Source organism: Manis javanica, chromosome 6 (assembly GCF_040802235.1).
Source record: "Manis javanica isolate MJ-LG chromosome 6, MJ_LKY, whole genome shotgun sequence".
Taxonomy (NCBI): domain Eukaryota; kingdom Metazoa; phylum Chordata; class Mammalia; order Pholidota; family Manidae; genus Manis; species Manis javanica.
The window spans coordinates 134,935,532-134,958,276 of NC_133161.1; the positions used below are offsets into that span (position 1 = coordinate 134,935,532).

Consider the following 22,745-nt stretch of genomic DNA (forward strand, 5'->3'; position numbering starts at 1 on the left):
TTCTATTTATCCCTAAATTTTTCTCCCATATCAGTTTACCACTCCTCATGGGTTGACTTGGCTGTCCCACTAGTCAAATTGCTTTTTGATAAATTACTATGGACAGCACTTAAGATTACAAGTAAACCTTAAATATGTGATATTTCTCATACTTAATTCCACATTTGCTATTCTTTGAGGAAGGTTACCCTGGCATTCCCTTCCGTGAACTCTGTGAAATCGGAATAACCACCAACCGTAAGATTAAACATTCTGATAAATTCTTTACATGTTCCAAGCCACCCACACAATGTTATGGACCAATGTTTGTGTCCCTGCCCCAAATGCGTATGTTGAGGCCCTACCCCCCAGCGTGATGGTATTAGGAGGCGAGCCTTTGGGAGATAATTAGATTTAGATGAGGTCATGAGGGTGAAGCCCTCATGGTGGGGTTAGTGTTTTATAAGAAAAGGAAGAGACCCCAAGTTTCTCTTGCCTCACACACGTGCCGAAGAGGTCCCGGGAGCGCGCAGGGAGAAGCCACTTACAAACCAAGAGAAGAGGCCTTAGAATAAAACCAGCCCTTGCCAGCACCCTGACCTTAGAGTTAGTTCTCAGCCCCCTGAACTGTGAGAAATTAATTTCTATTGTTTAAGCCACCCAGTCTGTGGTATTTTATTCTGGCAGCCTGAGTTGACTAAAAGACACACAACTAGAAAGTTTCAGCCACGTGCATGTCTCCCCAATTTTAAGTCCAGATTCTGAGACCCAGAGAATGAAGGGGCTTGTTGAACCTTCCATGGACAACCTGTTGTAAAAACAATTCAGGCATTGAATACCAAACAGCCTCTGGAAATATTGCCAAAGCTTTTCTCTCCTTCAAATCACCTCTACAAGTTCAGCCTCTTAGGAAACTTTATGAAAACTGGTGAGAAAATGCTGAACAATTATTTAAACATTAATGCCAAATGGAAAAGATGATGTGTAAAGTAAAAAACTGTTGCTAATTGCTTGTGTTCATAGTTCCATAGGCCTCTCAGCTACCTGCACTGATACCAGGAGGTAATAAAGAAATTCCAGCTGTTCACTGAGAAGCACCTAAGGTCAAGTGTCTGTCATAAGCTGCCACTTAGGAAATGCCTGTCTGTCTTCCCTCCCAGCTGTGAACCCCCTGAAGGCAGATTGTTTTGTTTGCCATAGTTTATATAGTAAACTATAATTTACACCATGTGATTTCACTATGTATTCTTTACATATTCTGTCATTTCACAAATTCTCAGAAGCCTGGACTAGTTCCTCTATCTTCTCCACACAGGCACATGGCAGACTTTCCCTGCACACAGTTGCTTGACCTATAAATGAATCTGGCAGCTTCTTGTTGGTGAGTAACATTTTTCTTTCCTTCTGGTAATTTGGAATCCTTGCTACCATCTGGCAATTTTCTTTCCAGCGTCCTACACACACAATAGAGCCCACACCCCTCAAAACCCCCTTGACTAAACCGGATGACAGCAAGAATGCCCTATAAGCAAAGGTGAGGCCTTCTGTCTCCTCCAGCCTTCTGCTCTGAAACCATCCCGACTTCTCAGAGTGATACCAAAGGAGGGTCTCCCGGGCAAGCTTTGCAGCCTCTACAGCCTTGTCTGAAACTCCTGCAGCTCCGACGGGCCTGTCGCCACAGTAATCAGCTACCTCCTGACCCCACTGCTTTCTGAGACTGACTGTCTAATCTGAGGTGGGAATGTCCCCGGAGGCAGACCCCAGACTGGCAGCTCTTCACTCTGACCCATCCAGAAGCAAATATCCAGCTGGAAGCTTTTGCTTGCTGGGGTGGAAGGGCCTCTTTAACTGCAGGAGGAGTTCTGATGAATTCTGGACTCAAAAGGGTGTTGCTTTTTTTCCCCCAACAGACATGCTCTCCAATCCCCAAACCAGCCCCTGGTGAAAGTTGGCCTTTTAGCCTTTTGTATCACATTCTCTGTTGTTTATAATGCTGGGCGAAGATGGGAGGGAACAATAACGCCAGAGGATTTGGGTGATCTTCCTGTCAGTAGGGAGGTATGTGGAAAAAGAAGGCATGGAGGGAGGGAGCAGAAAGCCAGCTTCGTGGGATCTGTTGACATCTAATGGCTGGAACAGATTGCTTCAGCTCACAGGAACACAGAGCACCATAAATGGGTGCTGATTTCAATCTTAAAAGAACCACTCCTTCCCACAGGAAAGCAGGTGGCTAATAGTACCCACAAGACCCATATACACTGTGCCTATTTAATTCTTCAGTCATATAAAGGCAAAGAAAGAACCATTTCAAAGATGAGCTTTTTAAAAAAGGTCACCATTTCTCTGTTGGGAATTGTCACAGGGGAGTAATACGGATCCTGAATAAATTGCCACCCACCCAGAACTCACCCAGAAGGGGAGCCATGCAAGGGAGGCCCTCACATTTGCTGGGGCATCCTGAGGGCTGACAGCTGGTCATGGTCGCAGTGACCGTGGACAAGTCTCCGGACTTGGTTCCTTCCCGTCCACATGGAGAGGCTGGGTGCATGAGACAGGAGGACCCAGGCCAGCCCTGTGACATCAGTGAGAGAGCACGGGCTGTGTCTCCAGGTCTTGGCCGGTGTCTGGAATAGTGAAGATGCTCCCTGAATGTTTGTCATGAAAATAGATAAATGATAGTATTTCATTTTGACTTTTATCTCCATAGAGATTTTCTTTGGCCTCCTCTGGGTCTCCATATGAGGGAGGAAGGGAAGAAGCTCGGAGATACTCTTTCTGAGAGGTATGTCTTGCCTTTCTCTGGGCTCCTGGAATAAAAAGTTCCTCTCCTACACTTTCCCTCTTCAAGCCTTCCAGAATCAAATTGATCAAATACCATACGGATTTGAGGAATAAGCCACACCCCCAACCTTCAAGGAGCCCAGACCTATTCACCTCCAAGTCATCCTTTCTGGGGAGTAATACGGATCCTGAATAAATTGCCACCCACCGGGAACTCACCCAGAAGGGGAGCCATGCAAGGGAGGCCCTCACATTTGCTGGGGCATCCTGAGGGCTGACAGCTGGTCATGGTCGCAGTGACCGTGGACAAGTCTCTTGACCGTGGACAAGTCTCTGGACTTGGTTCCTTCCCGTCCACATGGAGAGGCTGGGTGCATGAGACAGGAGGACCTGAAACTCCTGCAGCTCCAATGGGCCTGTCGCCACAGTAATCAGCTACCTCCTGACCCCACTCCTGACCTGCAGTGGTATTGATAATCAAAGTACACACTTTGATTCCTCATTTTCCAAAGTACTTTTCATTAACCATCTCATTCCAGCTTTTCGTCACTGCCCTGAGCAAGGTGATACTTCACACATGTATAAGACTTCCTAAACGACATAGTAGTTCATATCCACTATCTTATTTGATCTTGACAATCACCTTTTAAAGTAATTTGGAAACTTATTAGTGTCCTCGTTTTATTGAAGAAGAAACAAATACAAAATTTTTCTCTTGCCCAAATCACTTTCCACCATCAGAAGAGGCCAAAGCACTGGTAGTAAGAAATCATCTCTGTCAACAGAGAACGAGGTGCGAACCCCAGCTCTGCATCCTTGGGTAAATGAGGTACAGTCTCTGTGCCTTCAGGTCCTCATCCATTAAATGGGAGCAGTGATGGCATGTTCCTCACAGAGATTGTGCAGGGAAAGGGAAAAATAGACTAATATATTTAGGATCTTCCAAACCTTTAGCGCACACTTCGTACTAAAGGTTTGTCGTCATTGGCAAAGCCCAGGCTAGAACCGGGGTCTTCCAACTTCTAGATCAGTGACATTTCTGCCACCCTTCACCAATACTATCCTCACGATATAGATGAGAACCTACAGCCTCAGCAAAGTCTGCTGTGAATCAGCTCTAGAACTAACATCTCCTGGAACTCTATTCAGTCTTCTCACCATTCAGCCATGCAGCTCTCCATTGCACTAGGAATCCTGCCAACCTTCTTACATTTTTAAAATTTACAAAGCAAATGCTCTCATTCCTAGAGTATTGACTGCCCAAAGGCAGATTTCCTCCCCATATCTGGGGAAAGGGTCCTCTACCTTCAGTCCCAAGAGAAAAAGGCATAGGGTGGACTCACGGGGACAGCTGCATGCTCACCACTACCCCAGCTTCTCTCGTGCTCTCATGCCCACTGCAACAGTCTCTGCCCTTTTCTTTCCTAATGCGGTTATCATCAGGGCCAGCCCGTTCAACATCTGACCGTTTGTTTTTGGTTCTCTTTATGAGTACAAGTCCTGTTTTTATGCACTTCCATTGTGTACTCCTCGAGAGTACAGACGAGGTTGTGTGTAGGTTGTTCTTCACAGCACACAGCAAAATGCTCAGTAAGGGTAGGTACATGAATTGTTCTTGCTTCATGAATTGACTGAGTGTTTGATGGGCTGATGGTCGGCTCTCTGAGCGGCTGGCAGTTGTCCCCACCTCTTAGCTGCAATGTCAAGATGATTGAAGGACTTGCCTAGATGGCATTCAACACCACAGTGCCTGAACAAGGGTAGAAGTTTCAGGAGTTGTCTGGGGCAGTAGGAGCAGGGGTGGGGCAGGTGGAGGGAGCTCTCCCTGTTCATACCTGGCCACCTGACTCAGAGCCTGGGTACCTGGTCCCTGCCACTGTCTGATGCATGGCATGATGTATCCTGTGCATGGATACATGGACCTGTCCCGGGATTGCCCCCTTGCCCACAGTCCCTAACCTGTGTCCAAACCAGACGTGACCTTGTTCTACAGTCAAAAACAAGTGAAAGTCATCTGCCAGGGTCACTTGGCACTGAAGTCCTGTGACAGAAGAGCCCCCAGTTAAAGGGCAGTTCAAATCCAGGGCATTAAAATCACCCGAATGGTGTTGTTTTCTGATCAAATGCCTTTCCCTGTCGGGTCTGTGATTTTTGAGCCTGAGAATGTCCCCTCACAGCTCAGGTTTCTCTGCTGTCACACTGGTCTGAGGCCCGGAATGTGAAAACTGGCCGTTGAAGTCTGATGTAACTATGTCACAGTCCCAAAATGGAGAGACATTATCTCATGGATGGTGGCAGCAGGCGGGCCCAGGGTGCCCCTGGCAGGCGCAGCCCAGCACCAGCCCTGGGAAATTCCAGCCCCACGGTTCTCAGTGGACAGTGGATCTGAGGCCCCAGACTCCAAGCTGTGCCCTCGTAAACTGGGGTCTTGCCAATCTTCCTGCCCAGGAGTAGACAAGGGGAAACACAGGCTGAGATGGAGACAGGTTCATTTTGGAGCACATCACATTCATTTGCAGAAAAGTGAGTGGAGAAGCCCTGAGAGTTAGGAGGGCTTGGTTGGAACGCCAAGTGCAGCCACTCATTTGATGAAAGACATGTTGTCTGAGGCAGTGCTAAGCTGCCATCCTTCCTTAGCTGGGCCCCTGGGGGCAGGATTGCTCTGCTTTACCGACAGGGCAGGTGGGGCTTGGTGGCCTATGAGGTAAGCACCCCTTCGGGCACTTGGAGAGATAGGCCCCAGGGGGAAGCCATTAACCCTCTCAGAGTAACAGAGGGCCTCCGAGGCCTAGTCATTTGTATCAGGCAATATCTTTGGGGATGAAGAGAAACACCTTCTTATCCAGATTTAGAAGAAGGTCCTGCCACATCCTTTCCTCCTCATTTAGCCTGTTTACACCACTTACTTCCTCTGGCTCTGCTGTGAGACATTTTGTCAGCACTGAGCCACTTCCCAGATGGCCCTGGCCACTCCTGCCTCTCCCCACTTTGTCTGAAGGGTCTTCCTCGGCTTGCTTTGCCCTTCCTTCAGGGTTCCGACTCGAGTCCTCCTACCTGGCCAGGCTCTGCACAGCCCCTGCAGTCCCTGGCACTCCTTGAGACCTGGTGTGGCACCGCTCATTCTGTCCCTGCCATCACAGGTATGGGCGAGGGTGCTTTCGCCCAGGGGGCCCTCCGCACAGATTCCTACCGTCTGGATGTGCACACACACTGACCCCGAAGAACTCACTAACTGCTCTGGCTTCTCACCACGCAGCACCAAACCTCACGTGGAATCCAGTGGTGCAGCTGCGTCCCCTGCCTCCTGTTGCCCCATCCCCCCCAGCACACCAGGCGTGCATGTGTCAGGACTTTGCACTTGCTCTTTCTTCTGCCAGGCTCGGTCCCTTCCTGGCCTCGCTCACCCACTCCCTCCACTGTCTCTGCCCAAATTCCATCTTCCCAGAGAGGACTTCCTGGCCCCCTGTCTAAAAAACAGCATTCCTTACCCTACTATCATGCTTTATTTTTTTCTCCTAGCACTTACCACGAGCTGATGGGCATTATATTATTATATTATACTATGCTGCACGATACCATATAGTTTTAAAATTTTTATTGTGCGTGACCCCTATAAGAATGCAGGCTCCCTGTGGGCCAATGCCTTGCTTCACCCACAGCTTGTCCTTGGTGCCCGCTGCATGTCTGGAACACTGCGGTTACTCACTACATGTTGAATGAGTGGATGGGAAAACGAATGAACAAATAAACACCTCTCTGTAAAATATGGACCATTATGGGTGATAACGTGACACACAGTCAACCATGGGCTGACAGAAGGCTTTTCCTCAAGGAGCCAAAGAGCGTTAGAACTGTGCGTGAAGAGGATGGGAAGCAAAACATAAAGGTCATTGAAAGTAGATCGACCCTCACCTGTACAGAGTAAGAAACCTAAGTCCCAGCAAGGGAAAAATGAGTGGAATAAACACCTAGAAAGTTACTATCTTTGACTCCTACACATCCTAGAACATGGTCTGATGTGACAATTCATTGGAACAAATTCTGAGTTATCAATTTTCTACTGGTTTGTATGAGAATAATTTTTATTAGAATCAAAAACAAAACAAACATGAGACAAAGGAAATGGCATACAATGTCCCCTCTTTGTGCCTCCAGGTGTTTTGAGAGGCTACTGCCTTTTCCATAATCTGATGAAGCAGCATCTAGACTGAGTTTGTCCAGTGTCCCTTCAGTAGCCCGCCTAGACCTGCGCAAATATTGGGACATTGCTTCTTCGCCCTTCCCAACTTTCGTGTGTTAGAAAGAACCCCTGAAGGACTGTCTGCATTTGGAATAAAGAGAAAATTCATGTATATACCCAAAGTTAAGCTGCACCGGGGCCCCAGGTCTTCATTTGGCCTCCTCCCTGGCATCTGTGAAATGCTGACCATGGGTCACTGAATGGGCTGGACCCACGTGGTACCGCTGCTGAGTGAGTGGCTCAGGGGCCCTTTCGGTGTCGCTGCTCATCAGATAACAGCCATTCTGGATGTTTTTCTCTTCCTTTTTTTTTTTATCAGTTCTCCAGAGGACTCTAAGAAAGTCCCACCAAGTTAAAATCTTCTCTTCCAGTTGGCCCTCGGGGGTGACTGCCCCTGTGTTCTCCCTGCACGAATGTGTTTGACAGCAGTGAATACAAACAGTTCAAAAGCAATAATTTCTTAGCAGGACAGACTGGCGTAAGGCTTGTCCCTAAACAAACTAAGCCTGTCAGGGAAGGATATTTCAGCTTGGGCTCGTGCTCCCGAGACACTGAGATTCTTATACGGCTGACACAGGAGCCAGGGCTGAACCACAGCTTGGGCTGTCAGTGATTGTCTAGAGCATGCAGAGCTGGGGGAAGATTCCAGGGCCAAACAGTTCAAACAGGTAACTGGAAATGCCACAGAATTCCTTCTGAGGAAAGGCTTTTTACTCTCCAGCCTGGTTTTCTTAAATGGCCTAATGACTTCAGTTCTAGAGGTGAGAACATCCCTCTGCCTGTCCCTGAGCTCCTTTTAGCCACCCAGTTCCTTTCCATCATTCTCCACAATTCTCTCCTCACCATGTATCACCATTTTCACTGCTGTGTCACTTAGAAGAGCCCCCTGCATGTTTTGCCACCTGGGAATATACCATGCCAACTATGCCTGGCCACTGACATGCCTCTAATCATCTGCACCTGAGTTGTTATAAAGGCTTGCTTTCTAGGCTTGGTTTCAGTGTTGGGACATCGGACTGACTCAAACATCAAAGGCGGAGATGTCCTCAGGGGCATCATTAGCTGTGACCTGAGGATAACCATGTCTCTTTTGTGCTGTATCTTCTGAAAATCCACAAGGGGGCGCTCAAGACCTCCCAAGCCAGGCCCCCGCAGGTGGTCTGGAAGCCAGGAGGTGGCGCTGTTGCCTTAGCCATCCTGAAGGGAGCGGTCAGAGCGCGGGGCCGACGGACATCCCCTGGAAAGGGGGAGATCGCGGGGCGCGCTGCTGCAGCCCTGGAAGAAGCCAGGGGCTTAGGATTCAGGAATAAAAAGACAAAGCCCCTGTCTTGAACAGATCCGTGGTCTGTAGGGTGGGCAAGGGCATGGGGTAACATAACGAGAAAGCCACAGGTGAGGACGACAGTGTAGGGATGCGGGCCGCATAGCAGAGTAGGAGGCTGCACCCAACCTGGTGGGTGGAGAAAGGCTTCCTGGTGCTTCTAGAGTCTCAGAGCAAAGCAGCGAGGCAAGCAGCAGCGCTATGGACAAATGGGTGGTGGTAAGAAAGGAGGGCTGGATGGGTGGGGGTTGACAAATGGGTGGTGGTAAGAAAGGAGGGCTGGATGGGTGGGGGTTGCAGGCCAGGTCAGGGTGTCCCCCTGCAGGCTTTCTAGTCACCACATTCTGCAAAGAATTGCAAAGAGCAACGGTGCCACTAATATATGTGTTTGGAGGTGCATGGGTCTGAGCTTATCTGGGGATAAATCAGTAATCCCCAAGGGTCAAAGAGACCTGGGGGAGCATCAGAAAAGCATTTTACCTTGACTTGGAGTTGCCGCTAGAAGCTGTAGCCTCTCTTTCCTCCCTGACCAAGAAATACAACAGACTTACTAGGATATGGCTTGGTAAGATCTAAAATTGAAGAACAACCATAGATTATTTAGCGAGGTAAACATGTACATTTTTTATGCAAGATAATGACCAACTTATAAAGACAACTATTGCCATTTATTCTTCAAAACAAAGTCATATGCCCATGTTTTATAGATGAGGAGTAGGAGACCCAGATCACACAGTTCATGAGGCGCTGGCGCTCCGTCTGGGCTTTCTGATCTGACTGCCCTTTCTCCCCTCCTCACCAGGATGCTCTGCTCTGGGTCCTCACAGAACTGACCACCCAGCTGGGAAGGAAAGTCCAGCATCGCTGGTACCCAGTGCACTCACTAACCCTGAGACTGGTACAGTCAAAGGGGGCACGCAATGCCGTCAATTCCCAGGAGGAGAGATGTTGGGTTGCTGGCTCCAGTTTTCTGTCTAAGCCCCCGTGTCCTGACATGAGCACCAACTGGTCACCAGCATTGACAGAGCTGTGAATCGTGAGTGCTAAATAAATAGGAGGGGTTTTCAGATGCACCACTGTGGGGGCATTCGGCTGGCCATACAATGCTCTGTGGGGATCCGGGGCGACTTTGCAGGGAGGTCTGTGACTTGGTGTACCCTCAGTTAAAATGACATATTTCCCAGACTCTTGGTCTCCAAGCAGAAAACAGCCTGAAATGTCATTTTTTTTTAAGTTGCTGCTACAGAGATCTCTTGCCAGTGTATTGAAGTTTATGGAGAGAATGTTTTTAATCAACTAAGTGTACTGGTGTGTAAAGTTCCCAGAAGGAATAAAGCCCACCGGGAAGACAGCAAGAAATGGGAATGTAGCAAAGACAAATGAAGAACCCTGTACTCAGCATCACTGGGAAGAAGCAAAAAACCCAGCAAGAGGACTGTGACGCGACAGATGACAGAAGCACCCTGTAAAAATAAATAAATAAAATAGAAGTCCCTGAGAATGGAGCAAATGAAATACAAATAGTCCACAGAATGACATGTAAATTAGCATCATATTTCCAAGGAATGTTCGAATTGAGAAGCTAAATAGACCACCTCTCCAAGGCTCCCAGCCTGTGGATGGTGGCACTGAACCCACCAAGGGGAAGCAACTTGCTCTAGAAATGGCCAACATCTAAGAGGGCTCACAGCCCTGGTTTCAGTGCCCTGCATCAGTCATCTCATTTAATTCTCCAAAGAGGTCATAAAGTATGAGGTTCTCCTCATTGTGACAGATGGGAAATTGACTTTTAGGGAGGTTAAGGCACTTGCCCAGCTCATCTTGTCAGTGAGGGGCAAAACGGGGATCCAAATGTGGGCAGTCCGTCATCATGACCACCCCACCGTAACCCTGGCTGCAAGAACCAGTGCAAATCAGCAGCAGAACCAGGACTGAAGCCCCGATACTCCAGCCCCTAGTTTCTGTTCCTTCTTCCATCCTGCTCTTCCCTCACACAGGCCCAGAAGGCTCCTCTTTCAAAGCCGTGGCCTCTGCTGGTCCCAGGCATTTTTTGATGGAATGCTCTTCTAGATCTCCACCAAGCCTGCTCCCTCAAATCCTTCACTGACCATGCCAAATAAAATGGCATCACCATTCCACCCTCTACAGCCCTGGCATGTCCAAAACTTCTGCTTTATTCACAGATGACAGTTATCACCATCTACCTGCCACAGGCGGGCTCACTGTCATCATGGCTCAGGGTCTCCTACTAAGATGCAAGAAGCTCCATGAAGGCGGCATCTTTGCTTCTCCAATGACATCCCCCCTAACAGGCATACATAAATGTTCAGTAAGCAGTTGATGAATAAGTAAATGAATAAGTAAACAAACAAATGATAAGTAAATTCCCAGGCCTGAAGCAAAGAACTCAGGCTCTCTGTGAAGCATGTTGGAAGTCATCCTTAGCTGTTTGTTACTGAGATGCTACCTAAAAGTCCAAACCCAGTCCAGTCCTGCCTCCTCCAAGAAACCTGAAGCTTTCTACCATCTGAGTTATGGGCAAGATTCATTCCTTGAGTTTTAATATCATGTTTCCAAGAATCTTCTGTTAAAGTGCAGATACTTCTGAAAGGGAAAACTGATCTCTGCCAGCACCCACTTTAGGTCAGACACACTATAAACACATGAAGAGCAGAAATCAGCCCTTCCTCTGGGTCACCTGTTCCCTGGCAAGAGGCTGGACACCCTCAGGCCTGAGGTGAGTCTCCTTTCCTGCAGGGTCACAGCTCTGCCCATGCCCTCAACCTGACCCCCCCCCACTCCCAGCCAAGGCTTCCAGGTGCCCTGAGCTTTGGAAGTTTCCTTCTGCCCCTTTAACATAGTGTTCCAGCTGGGGAGTTATCAAATGATGCAGGACTATTTCTCTCTTCAGACTAGTGCACCAAGTCTGTGCTCCTGCAGACCAAGCTCCAAGCCTCTGATGGCCTCCAAGCCACTGTCTCGCCAGCTCAGAGTGTAACAGAGTAAGTACTTAGCAAATACATTTTTAAAACTTTTTATTTGACATAATGATAAAGAAAAGTTGCAAAAAAATACAAAGCTCCCATATATCCTCCACCCATCTTCCCCTTATGTTAACAGCTCATAAAATCATAGTAAAATTATTGAAATTTTAGGATATTATCATTGATCCTATACTCTTGACTATATACAGACTTTATTTGAATTTCAGCAATTTTTCCACTGTGATATTGCGATTTATAATACAAAATTATGAAATAGATATTTGGTCTTTGTCCCATTCTTGACACAGAGCTCCTAAAAGCACGAGTTTCCTTTGGTGAAAGAGATCAAGGTGTCTTTTGTTTTGTTAATGAGATAACTTTTGGAAAGTCCCCAGGTAGCCTGAGGATGGGTCTGGTTGCCAGGGGAACCGACCCTGTGGTTAAAGGTTGGCATTTTCAGTCCCTCCCCAACCTCAGGAAGAGGAGAGGGGCTGGAAATTGAGATCACTTAGCAATGGCCAATGATTAATCAACCATGCCCAGTTAATAAAGCTTCCATAAAACCCAAAAGATATGATTAGAATTTGGAGAGCTTCTGGGTGGGTGGACATGTGGAGATGCTGGGGTGGGGGCACGGAGCTCTGTGCCCCTCCCGTGTACGTGGCCTGTGCATTTCTTCCACCTGACCATTCCTGAGGTCTATCCTTTTACAATAAACAGGTACTCTAGTAAGTATAATGTTTCTCTGAGTTCTGGGAGCTGCTCTAGCAAATTAATGGAGCCCAAGGAGTAGGTCCCAGGAACCTCCAAGCTGCAGCGCATTGGTCAGAAACACAGGTGACAACTTGGGCTTGGGGTGGGCATCTGAACAGGAATGTTTTGCAGGACTGAGGCCTAAACCTGTGGAATCTGCAGGTGCATAGTGTCAGAATTGAGTTAATTGCTTGGTAGTGTGGAAAAAACACACACTGGTGTCAGAATCGGACATACTAATGTTCTTTTTCTCACCCAGGATCCCATCCAAGACCCCAATGTCTCCTTCATCTCCTGCAATCTGTGAGCTAGTTCCTCAGTTTTTCTTTGTCTTTAGTGGCGTTGACACTTTTGAAGAGTTCCAGTCAGTCACTGTAGAGACTGTCCGGCAGTTTGGATCTGTCTGCTATTTTCTCAGGGTTAGATGGGGTTACGCATTTTTGGCAAGAAGAAGACAGTGAGTTTGTCCTCCCTGCATCCTATCAGCAGGCATGTGAATGATGTGCATGTGCCTCCCCTGTGATGTGGACAGTAATCACTTGATTAAGGTGGTATCTGCCAGGTTCCTCTACCCTCGAGTTACTGTTTTTCTCTTTTCAGTTAAATAAGTGTTGTGTGAGGAGATGCTGTAGGATCAATAGTTTTGAATAAACCAATGAATGTTGGAACAAAAATCTGAATCTGAAGGAAAGGCAATTAAAAGAGCAATAATTGTGAGTTCTCAAACTGCATTAAAAAATTCATTATGGAGGATAAAATAGAGAAAATAAGACAATAAATGAATGAGTCAAAAGCCACCATCTCAATAATGCAGAGAAGAGAGTAAGTCTGGTTACATATTTATGCAGCCAGCCTATCTTCGTCATCTCTTCTCTACCTCGTGTCACATGTTTATATTTTATGAGTGACTGCAGAGGCGTCTGAGGATAGGGTGACGTAGCACGTTTACCCCTCGTGCTGGAGCACAGTCCTGTGCCGGGGTGGCCCACTGTATAAACCACCTAGAGCCCATTCAAAGGACAGCAAACACATGCTGGTCTGCTGGGAACGGCTACAGGAAGGAAAGTTGTCCCACTTAGAAAGGGCAACTCTGGGGAAAGTGCAGAGCACCCGTCCTGGTCAGCTGGGGGCGCCGTGACACCGTCACAGACTCGGGCCTCCGCAGCAGTTACATCCTCACAGTTCCGGAGGCTGAAGTCCCAGATGAAGGTGCTGGCTGATGTGGCTCCCAGCGAGGGCTTTCTTCCCAACTTGCAGACAGCTGCCTCCTCGCTGCGCCCTCACGTGGCAGAGGGAGAGGAAGAGCTCTCTGTTCTCTTCTTATAAGGACTCTGGTGGGATCAGATCCCCGCTCTTATGGCCTCCTATGACAGCTACCTCTATAAACCCCTCTCTCCAAACATGATTTGGAGTTGGTGGTTGAGGCTTTAGCATCTGAATTTGGGCAGGACACAAAAGCTCAGTCCGTGGAAGTAGTTATCCTCTGTGCCTCCCAGTGCGCCATCTATGTAACAGGACATTACGTGGCACATTGTGATTGTCTCAGTGTCTGTGGAAGCCCTACACTATGTACAATAGGTGTCAATATCCCAAATTTAAAGAAAAGTGCTGAGCCAAGAATTTGCGATGTGTGCATCAGCCTATTGTCTACCTCCATATGACAGAAAAGATTAAGGCTCCATTAAGAGGGAGCAATCATGGTGAGGTTTCTCTAGAAAACAAAGCCATGTGCTAAAGTTCCCTCCTAGTACTCCCTACTCAGGCCAACTGTGAACCTCCCAACACAATGGACATATGTGCCCTGAAATCAGGGACGATTGTGGAACTGTTATCTGACTCACATTTGGAAGGAAAGAGGCTGTAGCTTGGGGAGGGGGAGGCCGTGTCTGCAGAAGGAGAAGAAAGCTGCACTGAAGAGAGCTGTATCAAAAGCAGGATAAAAATGCATGCTTCCCAAGGCCCACCACACACAGACCCCTAGGGAGAGCCCAGCCATAAACCAGCTCGAAAAACTCCCTGTCCAGCGGACCACTGAAGTGGGGCTGCTGATGGGTGAGCTCAGCATAAGACTGAGCAGCCCCACCAGCCATGGGCTAGGAGGTCATAAGCAGCCAGTCAAGGGAGGTGTCACGCACAGCAGAAGGGTACAGTTGAAAGTCCCCAGTGGGAGGGGCTCAAAGGAACCTAGGAAAGTGCCCGTGAGAGAAAAAGTCAGCACATAGGTTCTCAGTATAAAGGTGCTTATTCCCCATGTCATTTGCACTTGCCAAGTATGGAGGACTTTTTCTGCTCACTGCCTTTCTTCCCAAACCAGCCAAGGGCGTGAACGTGGGAGGGACAAACAGATGAGGAGAAGCAGGTCTCTGCAGGGCCCCAGCCCCAACCAGGCCTTGGCAGGGGCAATTGTAGGGATCAAAAGAGAGACTGGAGCTTGTTCAAAGACTGCACTGGACTTTTTAACATCTGAAAATGACCAGAATATTCTACAGGATATGCAGGAAGGAAGAAGGAATTGAAAAAGAGTATAACACAAAGTGGAGAAAAAATGAAGTTCCTTTCTCTTTGCACTCTACCAAGTCCAGTCATTCAGAAACGAAACAAAGCAGATACACACGGGTGTGATTACCTGTCCAGCTACGCACGGCCCTGTACCTAGACAGGCTCCTCACTTGGCTTAATGTTCTGCTGTCACCATCTTGAAATTCTTAATAATTTTAAACAAGAGCACCACGTTTTCATTTTGCACTGGGCCCTGCAAATCACGTAGCCAGTCCTGGTTACATATATTACAGGGGTCTATGTGGCCCCAAGGGGTACAGTGGGGCCAATCAGTAGGGGGTAGAAAGAAACAGAATTGAGCTCAACATTAGGAAGAGCTTTCTAAAACTCATGGCTATTGCCCAAATTGGAATAGGCTGTGTAAATAGGTAGAGAAGGATCGTCACAGCTACTTAGCAGTAATATCAGAGGCATAATTCAAGCTGTGAATTCAAGGGAATTCAATCCCTTCCAACCCTGAGATTATCTAATTCTTTGATTAATGAATCTCCTTCAAGATGTCTACTCTACCAGCTTCACCAGGAAATGAACTCACCAGTGCTGAGACCAGGTGAGAGTATTCCTGAGGCCAGCCTGTAATCCTACGTGGTCGGGAGTTTCACTGACTCCCTGGGTTTCTGTCCAAATCGTGAGCTGTTGTTTTCCTTTATGAGAACATTATTGCCATTACTCACTGTATTTTTGATCATTGTAAGTTGGATCTTGTTATGGCTGGCACACTGTGACTGCTGGCTTCTAAGAAAAAGGCCTAGAAAATCTCAGAAAGTGTCTTGGACTGGAATATGATTCCATTAATCATATTTTGACAAAATAGCATAAAGAGTCCTGACAAATAGTGATCCAATTTAGTATTAAAAATCTGTGTGTGTGTTGGTTATTATTGTCATCATCATTATTATCCTTGAGGGAGATGGTTCTAGAAGAAAAGAAAGAGCATTGCTTCCTGAGACTGTCCATATATAACCTCCCCGGCTGGCAAGTTCCTCTTCTTGATTCCACCTTGGTGGTGCTGGTCTCTGCAGCCATAGTCAAGAGAGACATCAAAGCTCCACTGCAAAGATGCATGACTGACACCAATACCGGAGGCAGGAACCCACAGGAAATGGGGGTACTTGGTCAAGCTTGGTAGGCCCATTTCCCTGCAGACTCACTCCGCCTACATATTGAAAAACTTTGAGTTTCTTTCATATTTTGGCCTTGACCTTTCTAGCATTTAGCCTTCCCACAATGGAGGCTATGTCACTCCGCACGCTGAGCACAGGCCTCCTAATCATAGCCATCCATTAAGCTGTCAGGAAAAACTCCCAGCTCAATCGCAGCTTTATCAGACTCTGGCTGCCAGTGGGGTCACGTTAGGCATCAAGTCTGACCTGCTCGGAGCCCTTGTCGTGGCGCTGATCCCACGCTCACTGGGGCCTTTGTGGCTAGGCAGACCAGACAGCCACCTGGTTGCCCCCGGCTCAGTTCCCTCTTCCACTGCAATGCCCAGACAGGGCAGAGTCAAGAGAAACAATAGGGCAAACTTCAAGTAAAGCATTCTCTTCGGGGAATTTTGTGCACAGGAGTTATACGGAGTTACCGGAGTCTGAAATTGGAAATGGAGACTCTGTTGAGCAGGGAGGAATCTGGTGTCAGGAGAAAAAAAAGTCTTCAATTTGGACCTGCTCTCAGAGATTGTAGAATCATAGAATTTTATCACTGCCAAGGAATTTAGTGATCTTTTTTTTTTTTTTACAGATTGGTGTAAATGTGGCCAAGGGACTTGGGTTTTACGTTTATTGCTGAATCTGGTTTTCTTGAGTTCCAGGTGAGCAGTACTGTAAAGTGAGATCTGTAACAGTGGGAGAAACATAGAATCATTCATATGTGGCCTCATATTATTCTTAGTTGTTTCATACAAATATGTTCTGTCTCTCATACGAGATCATGCAGGCTATTCTCTACTCACTGTGGAAGAATGCTAACAAAGAAAGTACTTTAAAGTGTTTGCTGAGAGTCAGTGCATGTTCTTTACTCTGTTTGAGGGTGTTTCTGTGTGTCTGTGTCTCCCTAGATAGATTACAAATACTAGGTGCAGGTTAAAATAGAATCACCCAATTTTATTGCTAGTTCTCTGGTGAGATCCAGAGAAATGAAGTTACCTGCACAAGGTCACTCAGCTATTATATGTTTTAAACTCAGATCCACTTCTTGCTCATTCAGTGTTCTTCCCACAATACCAAGTTACCTATTTCTTATATTAATAAATAAGTATTGAGGGGCACAAGAGAAAGAAGACATCAGAAGAGGCGAGATGAATCAGTGCTTCACTGATAACATTATCATTGTCCTTAGTAACTGACAGCAACATATCCTTGCTTTTCATAAACCTTAAATATTCAGGGCTATTAGACTTTACAAAGATAAACACTGTTAACAGTTTCTTGTGCATCCTCCAGTAAATAAAAAACAAAAACCAGTCTATGCCCCGTATATGCATTTTTACTCTATGCAGTTTTGCTCTAGACAGTCCTCTGTGCTTTCCTTTTTTACTTAATGACAATACTTAGGGGTTTCTCTATATCAGCACATGCAGATGTACTTCATGCTTTTGAAAAGGAACTTATGGTTAGATATACCATTGCTTATTTAACCAGTCCCCAACTGATGGACAATCATTTCCAGATTTATGCTAAGAAATGTGTATTTTTAACAATATCCCTAGAGAATTTTAAGTAACTCGCTTGACATTAGAATCAGCATTTTGGGATCACCGATTGCCTTATACCTTGTTTAGCAGATGATAAAACTGAAGTAAAAGGAGTTTGGGAGTTTCAACTTTTGGAGGCAAAACCCTAACTGGAACCTGGCTCTCCAGGCTTGTCTTCTGCTTCATTCCACCGCTCTTGGGCTGCCTAAGGGCACTGGGCATGTTTGCTTTGGCTCCTTGTAGAAGTCAATAGCCACCACCAACCCCGTCTCCAGGGAACACCCAGTATCTGGCCCAACAGAGTCTTTGTTTAAAGAACTGATTCATCAAAAGATTCTCATCATGGTTTAAATTTTACTAGCCCAAAGATCACTGAGTTAAACTTCCCATTTCAGTAGATGAACCAAAATGCCTTGGACAGAGATGTAATTCAATAAAAACTTAATACTCTCATAAAATTGAATATTCTCTGGTTCCCCAATGAACTCCAAAACTTGCTAGATTTCTTCTGCAGATGATGTGAGATGGGTTGTTTTACCTAAACTAACCCCATTACGCCTTTAAAAATGCATTATTATTTAAAAGTTTACATATATTTTATCCTTCAAATGTACAAAACAGCAATCATAGTATTTCTGGGAAAAAAAGAGCTGGCAGAGGGGCTTATCACATGGAGAATTTTAGGACAGTCATCCAAGAATTAGGACTGAGGAAAAGCAGATTGAGGTAGCACACGTTTAGCTCATGAATGGTCCCAGGCAGTGATTCCTTCTGAAAATTGCCCCGTGAGTTCATCACAGGATGCAGAAAAGGGGGCAGTTAGGATAAGTCCTTGCTAGGGGTGAGAACCTGAAAGCTACACTGACCTTTCTGACTATGTGCTTTTTGCTAGTTTGTTGTAAAGACAAACAGAATGCCTTTATTAAAGCAGCAAAAACCAAAGTTTCTAGTTTGGTATCAACAATGAAGATAATAACAGTCACCATGCATTGAGCACTGCTCTGCATTACTTTACATAATCACTTTAGAAAAATCTAAGGGACAAAAGAAATATTTGGGGACTTCTGGTTATCAATGTCTTTATGGCTTCCCAACAATGATCATGTGCCCACAGGGTGTGCCCCACCACAGTTTTGGGGCAGATCTGGAGCTGATGTCTACTCCACACCATCCCTAAAGCCCCAGAACAGACACTGGGAACTTTTCTGTCTACACCAATACTAATCCTACAGTGGCCCGGGCTCCCACACTCTGTTTATGCATGCCCCAGCCCTTAAAAGTGGGCATTTGTGGGGTATCCTGGAAAGAGAGGAGGAAAACTTCAGTGTGCCAATGGTCATGCATTATTCCTTCTAGGTAATTCTTGGGAAGCAGGAAAGCCATCGAACACTGCTTTTTGGGCCAGGAGACACGTGCACTCAACAAACCCTGGTGAGATCCTGGCTGAGCTCTTGAGTGGCTCCCCAGCCCAGTGGGACAATGCCGGCATGCCGAGGCTGGCCAGTGTCTCAGTGCTATCCCTCACCTTGTCGCTGTGGTCCCTCACTTGGAGAGACCTGTCTCCCTGAGCAAGTCCTTCTATTTCTCCCCTCTCACAGCTGGTCCTCTGAGAGCAGTTTTCATCAAAGCTTTGAGGTGCTGTTTTGGTTTTTCTCTGTTCTCTTTCCAATCTGTTGAGTCATTCCTTTGTTCCGAAGGAGTTTTAAGATTGTTTCTTAGCTACTAGTCTAAAAGACAATTTTAGAAGACCAGGAATTCCACTGTACTCTGTATTTGACTGTGTTAACTCTCAGATTTAAAGGGAAATAAAAAGATTACTGGGAATAAAAACCATATCTGTTATTATATACAAATGCTTCCACTACATTCATCTCTATCACCTTCTCCATATTACATCGGAATAATATGGAATTCATTTCAGAGAAATGAAGTTACCTGCACAAGGTCACTCAGCTATTACATGATTTAAACTCAGATCCACTGAGTTTGTGTGTTGTGTGTTCAGAACAGGAATTTCTTATCTTAATAAAATAACCTAAGACATACTCAATGCCCATGGGAACAACTATCCTCTAACTCATTAGGATTTCTCTGTTTGTTTCTGTGGCTTTTCCTTTAAGCTGAAAATTTCTACCTGTGTTCTTTTTCTTTGGGTAAAAAGATTCTACCTTTCTCTCTTAGTGTTTATTCATCTTTGTCCCTTAATATATTTGGAAATCTATGAGGAAAACAATATTGTGTTGCTTTCTGGGTTCACTCATCCAGTTTCTTCCAATCAAAGCTATGACTTCCTGAAAACTTAAGCCCAAGGAAAGTATAAACACCTCCCCAGATTGCCTTGCTTCTAGAGCGGGGGTCAGCAAACTCGTTGTGCAAAGGGCCAGATAGTAAATATTTTGGACTTTGCCAGTCTCTGTCATGATTACCCAACTCTGCCCAATAGCATGAAAGCTGTCTTAGAAAAAATGGACATGACTGTATTCCAATAAAATTTTATTTACAAAAACTGGTCATGTATTAGCATGTATAGTGTGTGGGGGGCACGGGGAGGGCTGTGCAACACAGAGAAGACAAGTAGTGATTTTACAGCATCTTACTATGATGATGGACTGACTGTGAAGGGGTATGTGGGGGGGACGTAGTGAACGGGGGAGCCTAGTAAACATAATGTTCTTCATGTAATTGTAGAATAATGACAAAAAAAAAAAAACTGGTCATGGGCCATAATTTATCTACCCCTGTTCTAGATGATGAGGAGGAAGAGCAGGATATTGATGATCAACTACAATCAGCATTAATTGTTTTTCTGTGCAAAATACTGTCCTAAGTACTCTGTAGTATTTCTTTTAATCTCCACAATTCCATAGGTCACACTATTATTATACCCATTTTATAATGGAAAACACTAAGCTTTAAAGACAAACCGTCAAACAACTAGCAAATTGTGGAACCAAAAACTCAGATCAGACACCATAAAGCAGACACATTCACTGTTGAAAACTTTTTAGTCAGCCTCTCTCAAAACTACCTCTAAACACCGTGGGAAAGCTTAGTAAAGTCACAGCATTCAACTTCAGTAGAAAGACTGAGCATAATTTTAATTTGCTTAATCCATGTAAATTTTGGGCTACTGAGATATTTCACTGAACAAACATTTCCTATGCCACTACTATGAGCCTCAAATTATAGTAGAGATTTGAGAAGGAAAGTAATAGAATCTAGTTGCCTTACCCCAGACATACTTAGAGTCTTTGGAGGAAAAATCCTCCCCTTTCTTCTCTTAGAGTCCATCTTAGCAGACCCTAGTTGGTATTACTTGAGGAAGGCAATCAAAATTTATTTGCAGGTGTCTATAGCCACAGATGTGTTTGGCTTTCCCACCTTCTGTGATTGTTTTCATTTGGATTATTTTTGTTCCTTTTACTATAGTGCTATGAACAGTTTCTAGGAAATTTCAAATAATCTTACAAAAAAAACCTTCTCCCAGGAATTGAAGCCCCAGACAACCATTCCCGTAACATTGATCATAGCCTAGATATTACCTCTAAATATCCAACTCAAGAAAACATCCAAAAAGGCTCCAGTTGTCTTAAGCTAATGTCTGCAGTTGTCTTAAGAACAGAGCCTCATCTCTCAATCCCTCTCCTTTCACATAGCCCTATTGTACAACTACACATTGTGTGTGTGTGTGTGTGTGTGTGTGTGTGTGTGTGTGTGTGTGTGTGTGTGTGTGTTCTAGCAGGGTGGGTTCATTAAACAGTACAGAATCACATAAGGAAAAGTGGAAGTCCCTACTCTCATAAAGCTAATGACTCACAAAGTTTATACTTCTTTCATTTCTAAAAGAGGTTCTCTCTACTGTCATCCATAAAATTCTCTCCTTTACCCCCCCCCATACTCCAAATGAAATGCCTTTTTAATGTCCTTCCTCTCCAAATACATCTGTTTAATTGTTAATATGCCTCATTTGCACTAAATCCAAATGGGAACCAGCCTATGGTGGTGGGATTTGGTGTTACTTTTCCCCACAGGTCAAACCTCACACAGCTGTTCATCATGAGCTCTCTACGGCCCCCAACAGCTGCCTGGCATCTATGTTATGTGAGTGATGTTCTCTAGTCACAGGGCCCTGAGAGCTTGCTGCTCAGCCAAAGAAATCCTAAGGGAGAAGAGTCGGAATGAATGGCATACCACGCGCAAAGTCACTGGGCACCTCGCGGTGCATTTCATTTCCCATACAGAAGCTAATTCAAGCCAGTGCAGTCACTGGTCAGATGCATAGCTGTTGAGGAATCCCTGACCCCCTCCTTCCTAAACATATGGAGAACCACCCTAAAGAACCCAAGAATATACTAAGGACTATTTTCCTCTGTGACTGAGATCTATATCTCTGATTGCCAGACACTAGGAAACTAGGAAAACAAGGGGACAACTCATACAACAGCGGTAGTTGGAAAACAGGAGATGCACTACTGTATTATTATGCCCTGAGACTCTTTCTAAAGGGATGAAAGTCGTCAAGGATAAAGGAGAGAAGGGAAAGAGAGGGGAGGAAGAGGAAAGATTCTACATTTACATTATTGATTTGTTTGGTAGAACAACACGCATACATCCTCATGAGGCTATAAATGACTGCCATGCTGTAATGCCTTTGACCCTGCCCAACCCACACCAGCATCCTCAGTCATCAGACAGCAAAACTTTAGCCAGCTCGCATATACCCTGGACCAATGGCAGAGTCAACTGCTGCCTTACATGCTGGGTAAAGCCTCAGATATAGACAGAAGCCCACTAGACCCTGATGTGCAGCTCAGAGGAGTTGGAAGAGCAGTTAGTGCCCCTGGGGCAACTCTTTACAACTAATAAACACTCTGACTTCCTAGCCTTCCTGTGGGAAATTTCTGTGGGTGGATGATTCTGTATGCTTCTTGGGACGTCCAGCAGGACTGAGCCTCCAATTTCATGGCAGCAGCCTTCATGCAACATTCTTAAATTGGGTTTTCCTTCTCCTGTTCATTACTTTCTCCCATCCCTCATTTCTGCAACTTGTAATCACCTCCCAAATAAAATACCTGTATAAGTGCCCCTGTCTCAGGCTCTGCTTTCAGGAAAACTGAGTCTTTTCAGAGCTGCCTATACAGAAGGAGACATGCTTTGGACCAACCATGGCAAAACTACTACCTGGTCCACTTATACCAGGATAGAGCTGTCTGATGTCCGGGAGTAGTGACGGGGATTGGACGGGGGCTGGAAGAGCTGACCTTCCCAAGACCTGCTTACATAGGCTCATTCTTCATAGTTTGTTGCTCTTGAGCAGTGTAGCTGCTTCTCATGGGAGAAACTAATCTGTTCCACCATTTATGAGGAGACCTAGTCTTTGACCCCCTTACCTTCCTTCCTTTTGGTCTGTCAAGGATATCCAGCAGCCAGGGGCTATGA

The 22,745-nt window shown here is 45.8% G+C and overlaps 1 long non-coding RNA gene across 1 annotated transcript; it reads left to right on the plus strand.

Annotated features, from left to right (window-relative positions):
- Window positions 1-1,366: 1,366 nt before the first annotated feature.
- Window positions 1,367-19,815, plus strand: LOC108392834 (uncharacterized). The gene is made up of 5 exons (XR_012132632.1): window positions 1,367-2,761; window positions 9,124-9,357; window positions 11,233-11,323; window positions 12,318-16,424; window positions 18,663-19,815. It is a non-coding gene; the product is annotated as an uncharacterized lncRNA (long non-coding RNA).
- Window positions 19,816-22,745: the final 2,930 nt, after the last annotated feature.